Source organism: Triticum dicoccoides, chromosome 5A (assembly GCF_002162155.2).
Source record: "Triticum dicoccoides isolate Atlit2015 ecotype Zavitan chromosome 5A, WEW_v2.0, whole genome shotgun sequence".
Classification (NCBI taxonomy): Eukaryota; Viridiplantae; Streptophyta; class Magnoliopsida; order Poales; family Poaceae; genus Triticum; species Triticum dicoccoides.
In genome coordinates, this window is record NC_041388.1 from 582,193,881 (window position 1) to 582,212,829 (window position 18,949).

The window sequence follows — 18,949 nt, forward strand, 5'->3', positions numbered from 1 at the left end:
AAGAATAAATGGGCTCTGAGAAGGCCGAAAGATAACATGGGCTAGAAACGGCCCAACGGAATAACGAGCCGTTAATGGGTATAAAGTGATACACTATTCATTACAGGCCAGTTTCACCACGGGCCGTTAATGGGAGTAAAGTGATACACTGTTCATTACGGGCCAATTTCACCATGGGCCGTTAAGAGGCCAAGAGTTACATAGGGCCTCATATGGGCCGAAAGACGTCATGGGCCATACATGGGCCAGAAGTGAAAACGGGCTAGAATCATATTGGATGGCCCAGATGACGCTACTGGGCCTAATTCGGATAGGGCGTAACGGGCCTTGGGTTAGCAGGCTGTAAATGGGCTATATGCGAATAGGCCGTTAACAGGCTTTCCATGGGCCGGCCCGCCACCTTTTGACCAAGTCAAATGGGCTGGCCTTTTTACAGGAATGGGCCTCTATTGGGCCGTGCCACGTGTCGACGTATCATAGGCGCCTTCCGTCCAATGAGTGGTTGACATCTGTCCCAATGATGAGCCGACACGTGTTTCCTCCAGCCAATGATGATTTTACACGTGGAAAATCCCCATTGGTCGGGGCTGTTAATAGGTTATCGGATCCAAAACCCGACTTGATAGCTTAACGGCGTTCCTTTACGGTGGATGCCACGTGTCGGTCACCCTTGACGAAAGCACTTTTGTGACGCGCGATTTATCGTCATGGAAGTGGACACTTCCGTGATGATAATTTTGGTAATGTCATGGAACACTTCTACGACAGCACATGTATGACTATCTTGATTCTGTCATAAATTTGTCATGGATGTACATGCATGACAAAAAAAGTGACCTATTGTGACAAACACGTATCATCACGGAAGTGTATTTTTTTGTAGTGGCTTCACGTGCTTCACTTATACATTTTGAGCTTGGATATTGGTTAGTCTATGTTAGTTGTGGAACGATCCATGAACTTCACTTATATCTTTTGGAGTATGAATAATACTATCATCTAAAGCAGGTTTGGAAGAGTGTCAAATCTAGGAACTAGTGATCCCGCTACTCCGAATGAGAAGAATTTTGCTTATGTGGAGAGTAGAAAAATTTCTATGCTTGTTGATCATGAAAAGAATGCTTTATGTGATGGTTATATTGTTGAAATCATTCATGATGCTACTGAAAATTATTATGAGGGAGGAATACATGCTGGTAGGAGTGCAATAATATCAAGTTTTTCTCTCTATGTGCTTAAAGTTTTGAAGTTATACTTGTTTTTCCTTCCTATGCTAGTTGATTCTTGTTCCCATAAATTGTGTGCTCACAAAATCCCTAGGCATAGGAAGTGGGTTAGATTTAAATGTGCTAGTCATATTCTTCATGATGCTCTCTTTATTTTCAAGTCTTATCTTTCATGTGAGCATCATTGAAATCATCATGCCTAGCTAAAAGGCATTAAAGAAAAGCTCTTGTTGGGAGACAACCCAATATTTACCCTTACTGTTTTTGTGTTTATCATGATTAAGCTACTGTAGTAATCATGTTTTATAGCTTTTGTTTCAATAAAGTGCCAAGTAATACTTTTGGGAAGACTTGGGTGAAAGTTAATGTGAAAAAAAACAGAAACTTTGCGCTCACGAGATTAGCTGCCATTTTTTACAGAAGAGTGCTTTGGTGCTGATTCTTTTTGCAGAAGATTATTAGACAAATTCCTAACGTCCACCAATTTATTTCATAATTTTTTGAGTAGCAGAAGTATGGTTAGTGTTCAGATCATTACAGACTGTTCTGTTTCTGACAGATTCTATTTTCATTGCATAGTTTGCTTGTTTTCTAGTTTCTGTGACTTATATTCCTCAATATAAATTATAGAGATGATATGGTACAGTAGGAATTGTGTGAGAACAATTACGATCTTTATCTTTGACAGTACCAAGGTGAATGGTTTACTCTTTATCATACTAACCTATCTCACGAAGTTCCGTTAAGTTTTGTGTGATTGAAGTTTTCAAGCTTTGGATGAGATATCGATATGAGGAGAATAAGGTGTGGAAAGAACCTAATCTTGGGGATGCCCAAGGCACCCCAAGGTAATATTCAAGGAATACTCAAGCGCCTAAGCTTGGGGATGCCCCGGAAGGCATCCCCTCTTTCGTCTTCAAAACTATCGGTATACCTTACTCGGAGCTATATTTTTATTCGTCACATGATATGTGTTTTTCTTGGAGCATATTTTAAATTTTAATTGCTGTTTGAATAAAATCATTGGATCTGAAATCTTAAATGAAAAAGAATCCTCCCATGGCTAGTTAATTATTTGACTACTCAGTGTCCTTCACTCATATCTTTTTGGAGTAGTTTGTCATTACTCACGTGCTTCACATATATCCTATGAGTAAATGGTTGAATGAATTGAATATCATAAATATCAATTTATATATGTTTCATATGCTTATACCATGGGGAGTAATGACTTCACATAGAATAAGTATAGTTAGTAAACTTATTGAAAGTTAGCAAACGTAGAATTGGTCACGTGAACAATTCATGAAAGAATATTGAAGGAAGAGAGATTTCACATATAAATATACTATCTTGGACATCTTTTGTAATCGTGATCACTCATTAAAATATGACATGCTAAAAGGTTGATGTCGGACAAGGAAGACAACGTAATGGGTTATGTTTTCTTATATCCGAAATAAAGTATATTGTCTTGGATCATCCAACATGTTGAGCTTGCTTTTCCCCCTCATGCTAGCCAAATTCTTTGCACCAAGTAGAGATACTACTTGTGCTTTTAAACATTCCTTAAACCAGTTTTGCCATGAGAGTCCACCATACCTACCTATGGATTGAGTAAGATCCTTCAAGTAAGTTGTCATCGGTGCATGCAATAAAAATTGCCCTCTAAATATGTATGATCTATTAATGTGGAGAAAATAAGCTTTATACAATCTTGTGATGTGGAAGAAATAAAAGCGACGGACTGCATAATAAAGGTCCATATCACAAGTGGCAATATAAAGTGATGTTCTTTTGCATTAAGATTTTGTGCATCCACCATAAAAGCGCATGACAACCTCTGCTTCCCTCTGTGAAGGGCCTATCTTTTACTTTTATCTTCTACCTTATGCAAGAGTCATGGTGATCTTCACCTTTCCTTTTTACATTTTATCCTTTGGCAAGCACATTGTGTTGGAAATATCCTGGTATATATATCCAATTGGATGTAAGTTATCATGAACTATTATTGTTGACATTACCCTTGAGGTAAAAGGTTGGGAGGCGAATATATAAGCCCCTATCTTTCTCTGTGTCCGATTAAAACTTTGAACCCATAAATAGCACGTGAGTATTAGCAATTGTGAAAGATTAAATGATAGTTGAGTATGCGGAGTTTGCTAAACCAAAGCTCCGACATAGACCCTTCCTGAAAATAAGATGAATTGCAATTGTTTGATGACTGAGAATATAGTTTGTTAGTTTCAAGAAAGTTTATGATCTATACTTTAACATGTGAATATCTTGTTACTTGATCATGAAAAGTTTTATGAAGATGAGGTACTATTATGATATATAATGATGGTATAAAAAGTGATTGAAACTACCATTGCTGAAACTTATCCACTTGCTAGCATTCACACTTCATAAATTATTTCTTTTATCATTTACCTACCCGAGGACGAGCAGGAATTAAGCTTGGGGATGCTGATACATCTCCAACGTATCTATAATTTATGAAGTATTCATGCTATTATATTATCAACCTTGGATGTTTATATGCATTTATATGCTATTTTATATGATTTTTGGGACTAACCTATTAACCTAGTGCCTAGTGCCAGTTTCTATTTTTTCCTTGTTTTTTACTTTTACACAAAAGGAATATCAAACGGAGTCCAATTGACGTGCCAATTTTTGACGATTTTTTATGGACCAAAAGAAGACCCCGGAGTAGAAGAGTTGAGCCAGGAGAGTCTCGGGGCGTCCACGAGGGTGGGGGCGCCCCCCAGGCGTGTGGTCCTGCCTCGTGAACGCCTCGGGCACCTCCTTAACATGAGACCGACGCCAAAAATTCCTATAAATACAGAAACCTCGGAAAATTAACCTAGATCGGGAGTTCCGCCACCATAAGGCTCAGTAGCCACGGAAAACCAATCTAGGCCCTCTCTGGCACCCTGTCGGAGGGGGCCGTCATCACCGGAGGGCATGGAGGAGGATCTCGGAGGGGCCATCATCACCATGAAGGCCAAGGACCAGAGAGAGAACCTCTCCCCATCTAGGGGGAGGCCATGGGGAGGAAGCACAAGGGGGAGAACCTCTCCTTCTCTCTCGCGGTGGCACCGGAGTGCCATCGGGAGGGGAATCATCACCGCGGTGATCGTCTTCATCAACATCACCATCATCATCACCATCCTCATCTCTTTTACGCGGTCCACTCTCCCGCACCTCGCTGTAATCCCTACTTGAACATGGTGCTTTATGCCACATATTATGATCCAGTGATGTGTTGCCATCCTATGATGTTTTGAGTAGATATCTTTTGTCTTTGGGTTGATTGATGATCTAGATTGGTATGAGTTGTATGTTTTACTTTGATGCTGTCCTATGGTGCCCTCCGTGTCGCGCAAGCATGAGGGGTTTCCGCTGTAGGGTGTTGCAATACGTTCATGATTCGCTTATAGTGGGTTAGTGAGTAACTGAAACACAAACCCGAGTAAGGGGGTTGTTGCGTATGGGAATAAAGAGGACTTGATGCTTTAATGCTATGGTTGGGTTTTACCGTAATGATCTTTAGTAGTTGCGGATGCTTGCTAGAGTTCCAATCATAAGTGCATATGATCCAAGTAGAGAAAGTATGTTAGCTTATGCCTCTCCCTCATATGAAACTGCAATAGTGATTATTGGTCTTGTTAACGATTTCCTAGGACAATTCCGCACACCGATCCACCATTATTCCACACTCGCTACTTATAATATTTAGTAATATATTCTAACTTCATGATAACATCACCTACTTTTATATTTTAGCTCTCCAATATCATACAAAGTTATCCTCTTCATACCAACATCCTAGTTTTATTTCTTGTTGCTAGTTGGAAGCAAACGTTCGGTGTACATAGAGTCGTATCAGTGGCAGATAGGGCTTGAGAGAATATTGATCTTACCTTTAGCTCCTTGTGGGTTCGACACTCCATACTAATCACCTCCACCTTTGGAAATTGCTACAATGATTCCTTGCACTTGGGGATTATCAAAGTCCCGATTCTAAGCCGTAAAGCATGGCACACTGAACTATCGAGTAGTCATCAGTTTGCTCTGCCAGATGTTCATAACATCTGGTGTTGCTCCTGCAGTAGGTTTGTCACCTAGCGGTGCTTCTAGGACGTAATTCTTCTATGCAGCAATGAGGATAATCCTCAAGTTACGTACCCAATCCGTGTAATTGCTACCATCATCTTTCAACTTAGCTTTCTCTAGGAACACATTAAAATTCAATGGAACAACAGCACGGGCCATCTATCTACAACAACATAGACATGCAAAATACTATCAGGTACTAAGTTCATGATAAATTAAAGTTCAATTAATCATATTACTTAAGAACTCCCACTTAGATAGACATCCCTCTAATCATCTAAGTGATCACGTGATCCATATCAACTAAACCTTGTTCGATCATCACGTGAGATGGAGTAGTTTTCAATGGTGAACATCACTATGTTGATCATATCTACTATATGATGCACGCTCGACCTTTCGGTCTCAGTGTTCCGAGGCCATATCTGCATATGCTAGGCTCGTCAAGATTAACCCGAGTATTCTGCGTGTGCAAAACTGGCTTGCACCCGTTGTATGTGAACGTAGAGCTTATCACACCCGATCATCACATGGTGTCTCGGCACGACGAACTGTAGCAATGGTGCATACTCAGGGAGAACACTTGTACCTTGAAATTTAGTGAGAGATCATCTTATAATGCTACCGCCGAACTAAGCAAAATAAGATGCATAAAGGATAAACATCACATGCAATTAACATGAGTAATATGATATGGCCATCATCATCTTGTGCCTTTGATCTCCATCTCCAAAGCACCGTCATGATCACCATCGTCGTCAGCTTGACACCTTGATCTCCATCGAAGCATCGTTGTCGTCTCGCCAACTATTGCTTCTACGACTATCGCTACTACTTAGTGATAAAGTAAAGCAATTAAATGGTGATCGCAGTTCATACAATAAAGCGACAACCATATGGCTCCTGCCAGTTGCCGATAACTCTATTACAAAACAGGTGGCCGACATGCTTTGCACGTGATGAGACTGGTTCTACTGACGTGCTTCGCACATAGGTGGCTAGTGGGCGTCTGTTTCTCCAAGTTTAGTTGAATCGAGTGTGACTATGCCCGGTCCTTGTTGAATGTTAAAACATCACACTTGACAAAAAATCGTTGTGATTTTTGATCCGTAGGTAAGAACGGTTCTTGCTAAGCCCGTTGTGATGTGATATGGTCAAGACATGATTATATAAATTGTTGTATGAGATGATCATGTTTTGTAACACAGTTATCGGCAACTGGCAGGAGCCATTTGGTTGTCGCTTTATTCTATGAAATGCAATCGCTATGTAATTGATTTACTTTATCACTAAGCACCAAGACTCCATGGGTGTTAGAATCATTACTGTGTAATCTAGATTATTGACTCTAGTGCAAGTGGGAGACTGAAGGAAATATGCCCTAGAGGAAATAATAAAGTTGTTATCTATATTTCCTTATATCATGATAAATGTTTATTATTCATGCTAGAATTGTATTAACCGGAAACTTAGTACATGTGTGAATACATAGACAAACAGAGTGTCCCTAGTATGCCTCTACTTGACTAGCTCGTTAATCAAAGATGGTTAAGTTTCCTAGCCATGGACATGTGTTGTCATTTGATGAACGGGATCACATCATTAGAGAATGATGTGATGGACTAGACCCATCCGTTAGCTTAGCACTATGATCGTTTAGTTTATTGCTATTGCTTTCTTTATGACTTATACATGTTCCTGTGACTATGAGATTATGCAACTCCCGAATATATGAAGGAACACCTTGTGTGATATCAAATGTTAGAACGTAACTGGGTGATTATAAAGATGCTCTACAGGTGTCTCCGATCATGATTGTTGAGTTGGCATAGATCAAGATGAGGATTTGTCACTCCATGTATCGGAGAGGAATCTCTGGGCCCTCTCAGTAATGCACATCACTATAAGTCTTGCAAGCAATGTGATTAATGAGTTAGTCACGGGATGATGCATTACGAAACGAGTAAAGAGACTTGCCGGTGACGAGATTGAACTAGGTATGATGATACCGACGATCAAATCTCGGGCAAGTAACATACCGATGACAAAGGGAACAACGTATGTTGTTGTTGTGCCGTTTGACCGATAAAGATCTTCGTAGAATATGTAGGAACCAATATGAGCATCCAGGTTCCGCTATTGGTTATTGACCGAAGATATGTCTCGGTCATGTCTACATAGTTCTCGAACCCGTAGGGTCCGCGCGCTTAATGTTCAATGATGATATGTATTATGAGTTATGTGATTTGATGTACCGAAGGTTGTTCGGAGTCCCGGATGAGATCATGGACATGAAAAGGAGTCTCGAAATGGTCAAGACATAAAGATTGATATATTGGAAGGTTATATTCGGACACCGGAATGGTTCCAAAGTGTATCAGGTATTTTCCGGAGTACCTGGAGGTTACCGGAACCCCCTGGGGGATTAATGGGCCACAATGGGCCTTAGTGGAGAAGAGAGAGGGCCAGCCAGAGGTGGCACCCCCCTTGCCCAGTCCGAATTGGACAAGGGGAAGGGGCACCCCCTCCTTCCTTCTCTTTTCTTCTCTCCTCTTTCCCTTCTTCTCCTTCTTGGACTAGGAAACACTACAAAAAAATACACTTCCGTGATGATACGTGTTTGTCACAGTAGGTCGCTTTTTTGTCATGCATGTATATCCATGACAAATTTATGACAGAATCAAGATAGTCATACCTGTGTTGTAGTAGAAGTGTTCCATGATAGTACCAAAATTATCATCACGGAAGTGTCCACTTCCATGACGATAAATCGCGCGTCACAGAAGTGCTTTCGTCAAGGGTGACCGACACGTGGCATCCACCATAACAGAATGCCGTTAAGCTATCGGGTCGCGTTTTGGATCCGATAAGCCGTTAACAGCCCCGACCAATGGGGATTTTCCACGTGTAAAATCATCATTGGCTAGAGGAAACACGTGTCGGCTCATCGTCGGGACAGATGCCATCCACTCACTGGACAGAAGGCGCCTATGATACGTCGACACGTGCCACGACCCAACAAGTTTAAATGGGCCAGCCCAACTAAAGGCCCACAAGATTTTGCGGACCATAATTGGCTGACCTAGCTAAAGGCCCATGAGATTTTGCGGACCATAATGGGCTAGCCGAGCTAAAGGCCCACAAGATTTTGTGGGCCATAATGGGCTAGCCCAGGTAAAGGCCCACATGATTTTTGTGTGCCGTAATGGGCCGGCCCAGGTAAAGGCCCACACGATTCTTGCGGATCATAATGGGCCGGCCTAGCTAAAGGCCCACGAGATTTCGCCGACATCAATGGGCCGGCTCGGCTGTAGGCCCACAAGATTTTGAGGACCCTAGTAGGCCGGCCCATTAACTGCCTGCCATGTTTTGGGCCAAATGCCGGCCCATATTTGATCCGGTCCATTAATGGCCTGCCACGCTCCGGGCCTAATAGTGGCCCATATGAGATCCGGCCCGTTAAAGGCCTACCACGTTCTGGGCCAAATTACGGCCCAGATCAGGTCCGACCCTTTAAGAGGCTTTGGGCTCAATTATGGCCCATATCAGATTCAACCCATCAACTGGACACTATGCTTTTGGGCCCACTTGTTAAAGGCCCACTTAGTAATTCGGCCTAATATTAGTTTTGTCCTGTTAAGGGCCTGTTTAACATTTCGGCCCTATATTAATTTCAGCCTGTTAAAAGCCCGTCATATAGTTGGGCCTAACTACGGCCCGGTTTGCATCCGACCTGCTCGTAGCCGATATCTGATTGGGCCAAACAAGGAGCGAGACAATTTTTTGGCCAGTTAAAAGCCCATGATTTGATTCGCACAATCATGGGCCGAGGTTCATTTCGGGCTGCTGCCAGCCCGTGAGCTGTTCGTCACATTTCAGGCCCAACCTACATCGTGATTGCATGACGGCCCGATTATGTACCGTAATTTTACAGTTTGGCCGGTTTACTGCGAAGACGGGATATATATACAGTAAAATAACTGCAACATCATGAATAAGAAAAAACCTAGACTATACAATAAACAAATTACGACATATTACATCCACTAGGCATCAAAGTTCGCCACTATGGTAATAAAGCACAAGCAGGCAACAGATTACATACACTGGGCATCAAAGATTGCAACCAGTGCAAATAAACACACCGACAAAATAATATACAAAACCGACATCACTTCAATAGAGTTCAAGAATGGTTAGCCCTGCTGGGGAGCTGCAGCACAAGAAGCTGAGCAAGATGATGAGACTGCGCTTGTTCAACACTTATATCTGTTGGGGAACATAGTAATTTCAAAAAAATTCCTACGCACACGCAAGATCATGGTGATGCATAGCAACGAGAGGGGAGAGTATGATCTACATACCCTTGTAGACCGACAGCGGAAGCGTTAGCACAACGCGGTTGATGTAGTCGTACGTCTTCACGGCCCGACCGATCAAGCACCGAAACTACGACACCTCCGAGTTTTAGCACACGTTCAACTCGATGACGATCCCCGGACTCCGATCCGGCAAAGTGTCAGGGAAGAGTTCCGTCAGCACGACGGTGTGGTGACGATCTTGATGTTCTACCGTGCAGGGCTTCGCCTAAGCATCGCTACAATATTATCGAGGATTATGGTGGAAGGGGGCACCGCACATGGCTAAGAAAATGATCACGTGGATCAACTTGTGTGTCTAGGGGTGCCCCCTGCCCCTGTATATAAAGGAGCAAGGGGAGGAGGCCGGCCGACCCTATAGGCGTGTCAAGGAGGAGTCCTCCTCCTAGTAGGAGTAGGACTCCTACTAGGAGGGGGAAGGAAGTGGGGAAGGAGAAGGAAAGGGGGTGCCGCCCCCCTCTCCTAGTCCAATTCGGACCAGGGGGGAGGAGGCGCGCGGCCCACCCTGGCTGCCCTTCTCTTTCTCCACTAAGGCCCATATGGCCCATTACTTCTCCCGGGGGGGTTCCGGTAACCCTCCGGTACTCCGGTTTTCTCCGAAATCACCCGAAACACTTCCGGTGTCCGAATATAGCCGTCCAATATATCAATCTTTATGTCTCGACCATTTCGAGACTCCTCGTTATGTCCGTGACCACATCCGGGACTCTGAACTAACTTCGGTACATCAAAACTCATAAACTCATAATATAACTGTCATCGAAACCTTAAGCGTGCGGACCCTACTGGTTCGAGAACAATGTAGACATGACCGAGACATGTCTCCCGTCAATAACCAATAGTGGAACCTGGATGCTCATATTGGCTCCTACATATTCTACGAAGATCTGTATCGGTCAGACCGCATAACAACATACGTTGTTCCCTTTGTCATCGGTATGTTACTTGCCCGAGATTCGGTCGTCGGTATCTCAATACCTAGTTCAATCTCATTACCGGCAAGTCTCTTTACTCGTTTCGTAATACATCATCTCGCAACTAACTCATTAGTTGCAATGCTTGTAAGGCTTATGTGATGTGCATTACCGAGAGAGCCCAGAGATACCTCTCCGACAATCGGAGTGACAAATCCTAATCTCGAAATACGCCAACCCAACATTTACCTTTGGAGACACCTGTAGATCTCCTTTATAATCACCCAGTTACGTTGTGACGTTTGGTAGCACACAAAGTGTTCCTCTGGCAAACGGGAGTTGCATAATCTCATAGTCATAGGAACATGTATAAGTCATGAAGAAAGCAATAGCAACATACTAAATGATCGAGTGCTAAGCTAATGGAAATGGGTCATGTCAATCACATCATTCTCCTAATAATGTGATCCCGTTAATCAAATGACAACACATGTCTATGGTTAGGAAACATAACCATCTTTGATTAATGAGCTAGTCAAGTAGAGGCATACTAGTGACGTTTGGTTTGTCTATGTATTCACACAAGTATTATGTTTCCGGATAATACAATTCTAGCATGAATAATAAACATTTATCATGGTATAAGGAAATAAAATAATAACATTATTATTGCCTCTAGGGCATATTTCCTTCAGTCTCCCACTTGCACTAGAGTCAATAATCTAGATTACACAGTAATGATTCTAACACCCATGGAGCTTTGGTGCTGATCATGTTTTGCTCGTGGAAGAGGCTTAGTCAACGGGTCTGCAACATTCAGATCCATATGTATCTTGCAAATCTCTATGTCTCCCACCTGGACTAGATCCCGGATGGTATTGAAGCGTCTCTTGATGTGCTTGGTTCTCTTGTGAAATCTGGATTCCTTTGCCAAGGCAATTGCACCGGTATTGTCACAAAAGATTTTCATTGGACCCGATGCACTAGGTATGACACCTAGATCGGATATGAACTCCTTCATCCAGACTCCTTCGTTTGCTGCTTCCGAAGCAGCTATGTACTCCGCTTCACATGTAGATCCCGCCACAACGCTTTGTTTAGAACTGCACCAACTGACAGCTCCACCGTTTAATGTAAACACGTATCCGGTTTGCGATTTAGAATCGTCCGGATCAGTGTCAAAGCTTGCATCAACGTAACCATTTACTATGAGCTCTTTGTCACCTCCATATATGAGAAACATATCCTTAGTCCTTTTCAGGTATTTCAGGATGTTCTTGACCGCTGTCCAGTGATCCACTCCTGGATTACTTTGGTACCTCCCTGCTAGACTTATAGCAAGACACACATCAGGTCTGGTACACAGCATTGCATACATGATAGAGCCTATGGCTGAAGCATAGGGAACATCTTTCATTTTCTCTCTATCTTCTGCATTGGTCGGGCATTGAGTCTTACTCAATTTCACACCTTGTAACACAGGCAAGAATCCTTTCTTTGCTTGATCCATTTTGAACTTCAAAATTTTGTCAAGGTATGTGCTTTGTGAAAGTCCAATTAAGCGTCTTGATCTATCTCTATAGATCTTAATGCCCAATATGTAAGCAGCTTCACCGAGGTCTTTCATTGAAAAACTCTTATTCGAGTATCCCTTTATGCTATTCAGAAATTCTATATCATTTCCGATTAGTAATATGTCATCTACATATAATATCAGAAATGCTACAGAGCTCCCACTCACTTTCTTGTAAATACAGGCTTCTCCAAAAGTCTGTACAAAACCAAATGCTTTGATCACACTATCAAAGCATTTATTCCAACTCCGAGAAGCTTGCACTAGTCCATAAATGGATCGCTGGAGCTTGCATACCTTGTTAGCTCCCTTTGGATCGACAAAACCTTCCGGTTGCATCATATACAACTCTTCTTCCAGAAATCCATTTAGGAATGCAGTTTTGACATCCATCTGCCAAATTTCATAATTATAAAATGCGGCAATTGCTAACATGATTCGGACAGACTTAAGCATCGCTACGGGTGAGAAGGTCTCATCGTAGTCAATCCCTTGAACTTGTCGAAAACCTTTTGCGACAAGTCAAGCTTTGTAGACAGTAACATTACCGTCAGCGTCAGTCTTCTTCTTGAAGATCCATTTATTCTCAATTGCTTGCCGATCATTGGGCAAGTCAACCAAAGTCCATACTTTGTTCTCATACATGGATCCCATCTCAGATTTCATGGCTTCAAGCCATTTTGCGGAATATGGGCTCACCATCGCTTCTTCATAGTTCGTAGATTCATCATGATCTAGTAGCATGACTTCCAGAACAGGATTACCGTACCACTCTAGTGCGGATCTTACTCTGGTTGATCTACGAGGTTCATTAGTATCTTGTTCTGAAGTTTCATGATCATCATCATTAGCTTCCTCACTAATTGGTGTAGGTGTCACAGAAACTGGTTTATGTGATGTACTACTTTCCAATAAGGGAGCTGGTACAGTTACCTCGTCAAGTTCTACTTTCCTCCCACTCACTTCTTTCGATAGAAACTCCTACTCTAGAAAGTTTCCGAATTTGGCAACAAAAGTCTTGCCTTCGGATCTGTGATAGAAGGTGTATCCAATAGTTTCCTTTGGATATCCTATGAAGACACATTTCTCCAATTTGGATTCGAGCTTATCAGGTTGAAGCTTTTTCACATAAGCATCGCAGCCCCAAACTTTCAGAAACGACAACTTTGGTTTCTTGCTAAACCACAGTTCATAAGGCGTCATCTCAACGGATTTTGATGGTGCCCTATTTAACGTGAATGCGGCTGTATCTAGAGCATATCCCCAAAACGATAGCGGTAAATCAGTAAGAGACATCATAGATCGCACCATATCTAGTAAAGTACGATTACGACGTTCGGACACACCATTACGCTGTGGTGTTCCGGGTGGCGTGAGTTGCGAAACTATTCCACATTGTTTCAAATGTACACCAAACTCGTAACTCAAATATTCTCATCCACGATCAGATCGTAGGAATTTTATTTTCTTGTTACGATGATTTTCAACTTCACTCTGAAATTCTTTGAACTTTTCAAATGTTTCAGACTTATGTTTCATTAAGTAGATATACCCATATCTGCTTAAGTCATCTGTGAAGGTGAGAAAATAACGATATCCGCCACGAGCCTCAACATTCATCGGACCACATACATCTGTATGTATGATTTCCAACAAATCTGTTGCTCTCTCCATAGTACCGGAGAACGGTGTTTTTGTCATCTTTCCCATAAGGCACGGTTCGAAAGTACCAAGTGATTCATAATCAAGTGGTTCCAAAAGTCCATCAGTATGGAGTTTCTTCATGCGCTTTACACCGATATGACCCAAACGGCAGTGCTACAAATAAGTTGCACTATCATTATCAACTCTGCATCTTTTGGTTCAACATTATGAATATGTGTGTCACTACTATCGATATTTAATAAGAATAGACCACTCTTTAAGGGTGCATGACCATAAAAGATATTACTCATATAAATAGAACAACCATTATTCTCCGATTTAAATGAATAACCGTCTCGCATCAAACAAGATCCAGATATAATGTTCATGCTTAACGCAGGCACCAAATAACAATTATTTAGGTCTAATACTAATCCCGAAGGTAGATGTAGAGGTAGTGTGCCTACCGCGATCACATCGACTTTGAAACCATTTCCCACGCGCATCGTCACCTCGTCCTTAGCCAATCTTCGCATAATCCGTAGTCCCTGTTTCGAGTTGCAAATGTTAGCAACAGAACCAGTATCAAATACCTAGGTGCTACTGCGAGCATTAGTAAGGTACACATCAATAACATGTATATCACATATACCTTTGTTCACCTTGGCATCCTTCTTATCCGCCAAATACTTGGGGCAGTTCCGCTTCCAGTGACCAGTCTGCTTGCAGTAGAAGCACTCAGTTTCAGGCTTAGGTCTAGGTTTGGATTTCTTCTCTTGAGTAGAAACTTGCTTGCTGTTCTTTTTGAAGTTCCCCTTCTTCTTTCCTTTGCCCTTTTTCTTGAAACTAGTGGTCTTATTGACCATCAACACTTGATGCTTCTTCTTGATTTCTACCTCCGCAGCTTTGTGCATTGTGAAGAGCTCGGGAATAGTCTTATTCATCCCTTGCATATTATAGTTCATCATGAAGCTCTTGTAGCTTGGTGGCAGTGATTGGAGAATTCTGTCAATGACGCAATCATCTGGAAGGTTAACTCCCAATTGAATCAAGTGATTATTATACCCAGACATTTTGAGTATATGCTCACTGACAGAACTGTTCTCCTCCATCTTGCAGCTATAGAACTTATTGGAGACTTCATATCTCTCAATCCAGGCATTTGCTTGAAATATTAACTTCAACTCCTAGAACATATCATATGCTCCATGACGTTCAAAATGTCGTTGAAGTCCCGATTCTAAGCCGTAAAGCATGGCACACTGAACTATCGAGTAGTCATCATCTTTGCTCTGCCAGACGTTCATAACATCTGGTGTTGCTCCAGCAGCAGGCCTGGCACCCAACGGTGCTTCCAGGACGTAATTCTTCTGTGCAGCAATGAGGATAATCCTCAAGTTACGGACCCAGTCCGTGTAATTGCTACCATCGTCTTTCAACTTTGCTTTCTCAAGGAACACATTAAAATTCAACGGAACAACAGCACGGGCCATCTATCTACAATCAAACATAAACAAGCAAGATACTATCAGGTACTAAGTTCATGATAAATTTAGGTTCAATTAATCATATTACTAAAGAACTCCCACTTAGATAGACATCCCTCTAATCCTCTAAGTGATTACGTGATCCAAATCAACTAAACCATGTCCGATCATCACGTGAGATGGAGTAGTTTCATTGGTGAACATCACTATGTTGATCATATCTACTATATGATTCACGCTCGACCTTTCAGTCTCCGTGTTCCGAGGCCAGATTTGTATATGCTTGGCTCGTCAAGTATAACCTGAGTATTCCGCATGTGCAACTATTTTGCACCTGTTGTATTTGAACGTAGAGCCTATCACACCCGATCATCACGTGGTGTCTCAGCACGAAGAACTTTCGCAACGGTGCATACTCAGGGAGAACACTTCTTGATAATTAGTGAGAGATCATCTTAAAATGCTACCGTCAATCAAAGCAAGATAAGATGCATAAAAGATAAACATCACATGCAATCAATATAAGTGATATGACATGGCCATCATCATCTCGTGCTTGTGATCTTCATCTTCGAAGCACAGTCGTGATCACCATCGTCACCGGCGCGACACCTTGATCACCATCGTAGCATCATTGTCGTCTCGCCAATCTTATGCTTCCACGACTATCTCTACCACTTAGTGATAAAGTAAAGCATTACAGCACAATTGCATTGCATACAATAAAGCGACAACCATATGGCTCCTGCCAGTTGCCGATAACTTGGTTACAAAACATGATCATCTCATACAATAAAATTTAGCATCATGTCTTGACCATATCACATCACAACATGCCCTGCAAAAACAAGTTAGACGTCCTCAACTTTGTTGTTGCAAGTTTTACGTGGCTGCTACGGGCTTAAGCAAGAACCAATCTTACCTACGCATCAAAACCACAACGATAGTTTGTCAAGTTGGTGCTGTTTTAACCTTCGCAAGGACCGGGCGTAGCCAAACTCGGTTCAACTAAAGTTGGAGAAACTGACACCCGTTAGCCACCTTTGTGCAAAGCACGTCGGGAGAACCGGTCTCGCATAAGCGTACGCGTAATGTCGGTCCGGGCCGCTTCGTCCAACAATACCGCCGAACCAAAGTATGACATGTTGGTAAGTAGTATGACTTATATCGCCCACAACTCACTTGTGTTCTACTCGTGCATATAACATCAACACATAAAACCTAGGCTCGGATGCCACTGTTGGGGAACGTAGTAATTTCAAAAAAATTCCAACGCACACGCAAGATCATGGTGATGCATAGCAACGAGAGGGGAGAGTGTGATCTACATACCCTTGTAGACCGACAGAGGAAGCGTTAGCACAACGCGGTTGATGTAGTCGTACGTCTTCACGGCCCGACCGATCAAGCACCGAAACTACGGCACCTCCGAGTTTTAGCACACGTTCAGCTTGATGATGATCCCGGGACTCCGATCCAGCAAAGTGTCGGGGAAGAGTTCCGTCAGCATGACGGCGTGGTGACGATCTTGATGGCTTCGCCTAAGCACCGCTACAATATTGTCGAAGATTATGGTGGTAGGGGGGCACCGCACACGGCTAAGAAAACGATCACGTGGATCAACTTGTTTGTCTAGGGGTGCCCCCTGCCCTCGTATATAAAGGAGCAAGGGGAGGAGGCCGGCCGGCCCTATAGGCGTGCCAAGGAGGAGTCCTCCTCCTAGTAGGAGTAGGACTCCTACTAGGTGTTGGGGAACGTTGCAGAAAATTAAAATTTTTCCTACGGTTTCACCAAGATCCATCTATGAGTTCATCTAAGCAACGAGTCTAGGGAGAGAGTTTGCATCTACATACCACTTGTAGATCGCGTGCGGAAGCTTGCAAGGTGATGATGTAGTCGTACTCGACGTGATCCAAATCACCGATGACCTGCGCCGAACGGACGACACCTCCGCGTTCAACACACGTACGGAACAGCCACGTCTCCTCTTCTTGATCCAGCAAGGGAGGGAGGAGAGGTTGAGGGAGATGGCACCAGCAGCAGCATGACGGCGTGGTGTTGATGGAGCTGCAGTACTCCGGCAGAGCTTCGCTAAGCACTATGGAGGTGGATGAGGTGTTGGGGAGGGAGAAGGAGGCAACCAAAGGCCGAGACGTTCAGGTATGAAGTCCCTCCTCTCCCCCACTATATATAGGGGTGCCAAGGGGGGTGGCCGGCCCTAGGAGATCCAATCTCCTAGGGGGTGCGGCGGCCAAGGGGGGTTTCCCTCCCCCCCAAGGCACCTAGGAGGTGCCTTACCCTCCTAGGACTCTTGCCCCCCTTGAACCCTAGGCGCATGGGCCTATGTGGGGCTGGTGCCCTTGGCCCATTAGGCCAAGGCGCACCCCCCACAGCCCATGTGGCCCCCCGGGACAGGTGGACCCACCCGGTGGACCCCCGGGACCCTTCCGGTGGTCCCGGTACAATACCGATAACCCCGAAACTTGTTCCGATGCCCGAAACAGGACTTCCCATATATAAATCTTTACCTCCGGACCATTCCAGAACTCCTCGTGACGTCCGGGATCTCATCCGGGACTCCGAACAACATTCGGGTTACTGCATATACATATCCCTATAACCCTAGCGTAACTGAACCTTAAGTGTGTAGACCCTACGGGTTCGGGAGACATGCAGACATGACCGAGACTCTCTCAGTCAATAACCATCAGCGGGATCTGGATACCCATGATGGCTCCCACATGCTCCTCGATGTTGTCATCGGATGAACCACTATGTCGAGGATTCGATCAAACCCTGTATGCAATTCCCTTTGTCAATCGGTACGTTACTTGCCCGAGACTCGATCGTCGGTATCCCAATACCTTGTTCAGTCTTGTTACCGGCAAGTCACTTTACTCGTACCGTAATGCATGATCCCGTGTCCAACACCTTGGTCACATTGAGCTCATTATGATGATGCATTACCGAGTGGGCCCAGAGATACCTCTCCGTCATACGGAGTGACAAATCCCAGTCTCGATCCGTGTCAACCCAACAGCTACTTTCGGAGATACCTGTAATGCACCTTTATAGTCACCCAGTTACGTTGTGACGTTTGATACACCCAAGGCACTCTTACGATATCCGGGAGTTACACGATCTCATGGTCGAAGGAAGAGATACTTGACACTTGCAAAGCTCTAGCAAAACGAACTACACGATCTTTTATGCTATGCTTAGGATTGGGTCTTGTCCATCACATCATTCTCCTAATGATGTGATCCCGTTATCAACGACATCCAATGTCCATAGTCAGGAAACCATGACTATCTGTTGATCACAACGAGCTGGTCAACTAGAGGCTTACCAGGGACATAGTGTGGTCTAAGTATTCACACATGTATTACGATTTCTGGATAATACAGTTATAGCATGAATAAAAGACAATTATCATGAACAATGAAATATAATAATACTTTTATTATTACCTCTAGGGCATATTTCCAACAGTCTCCCACTTGCACTAGAGTCACCAATCTAGTTACATTGTGATGAATCGAACACCCATAGAGTTCTGGTGTTGATCATGTTTTGCACGCGAGAGAGGTTTAGTCAGCGGATC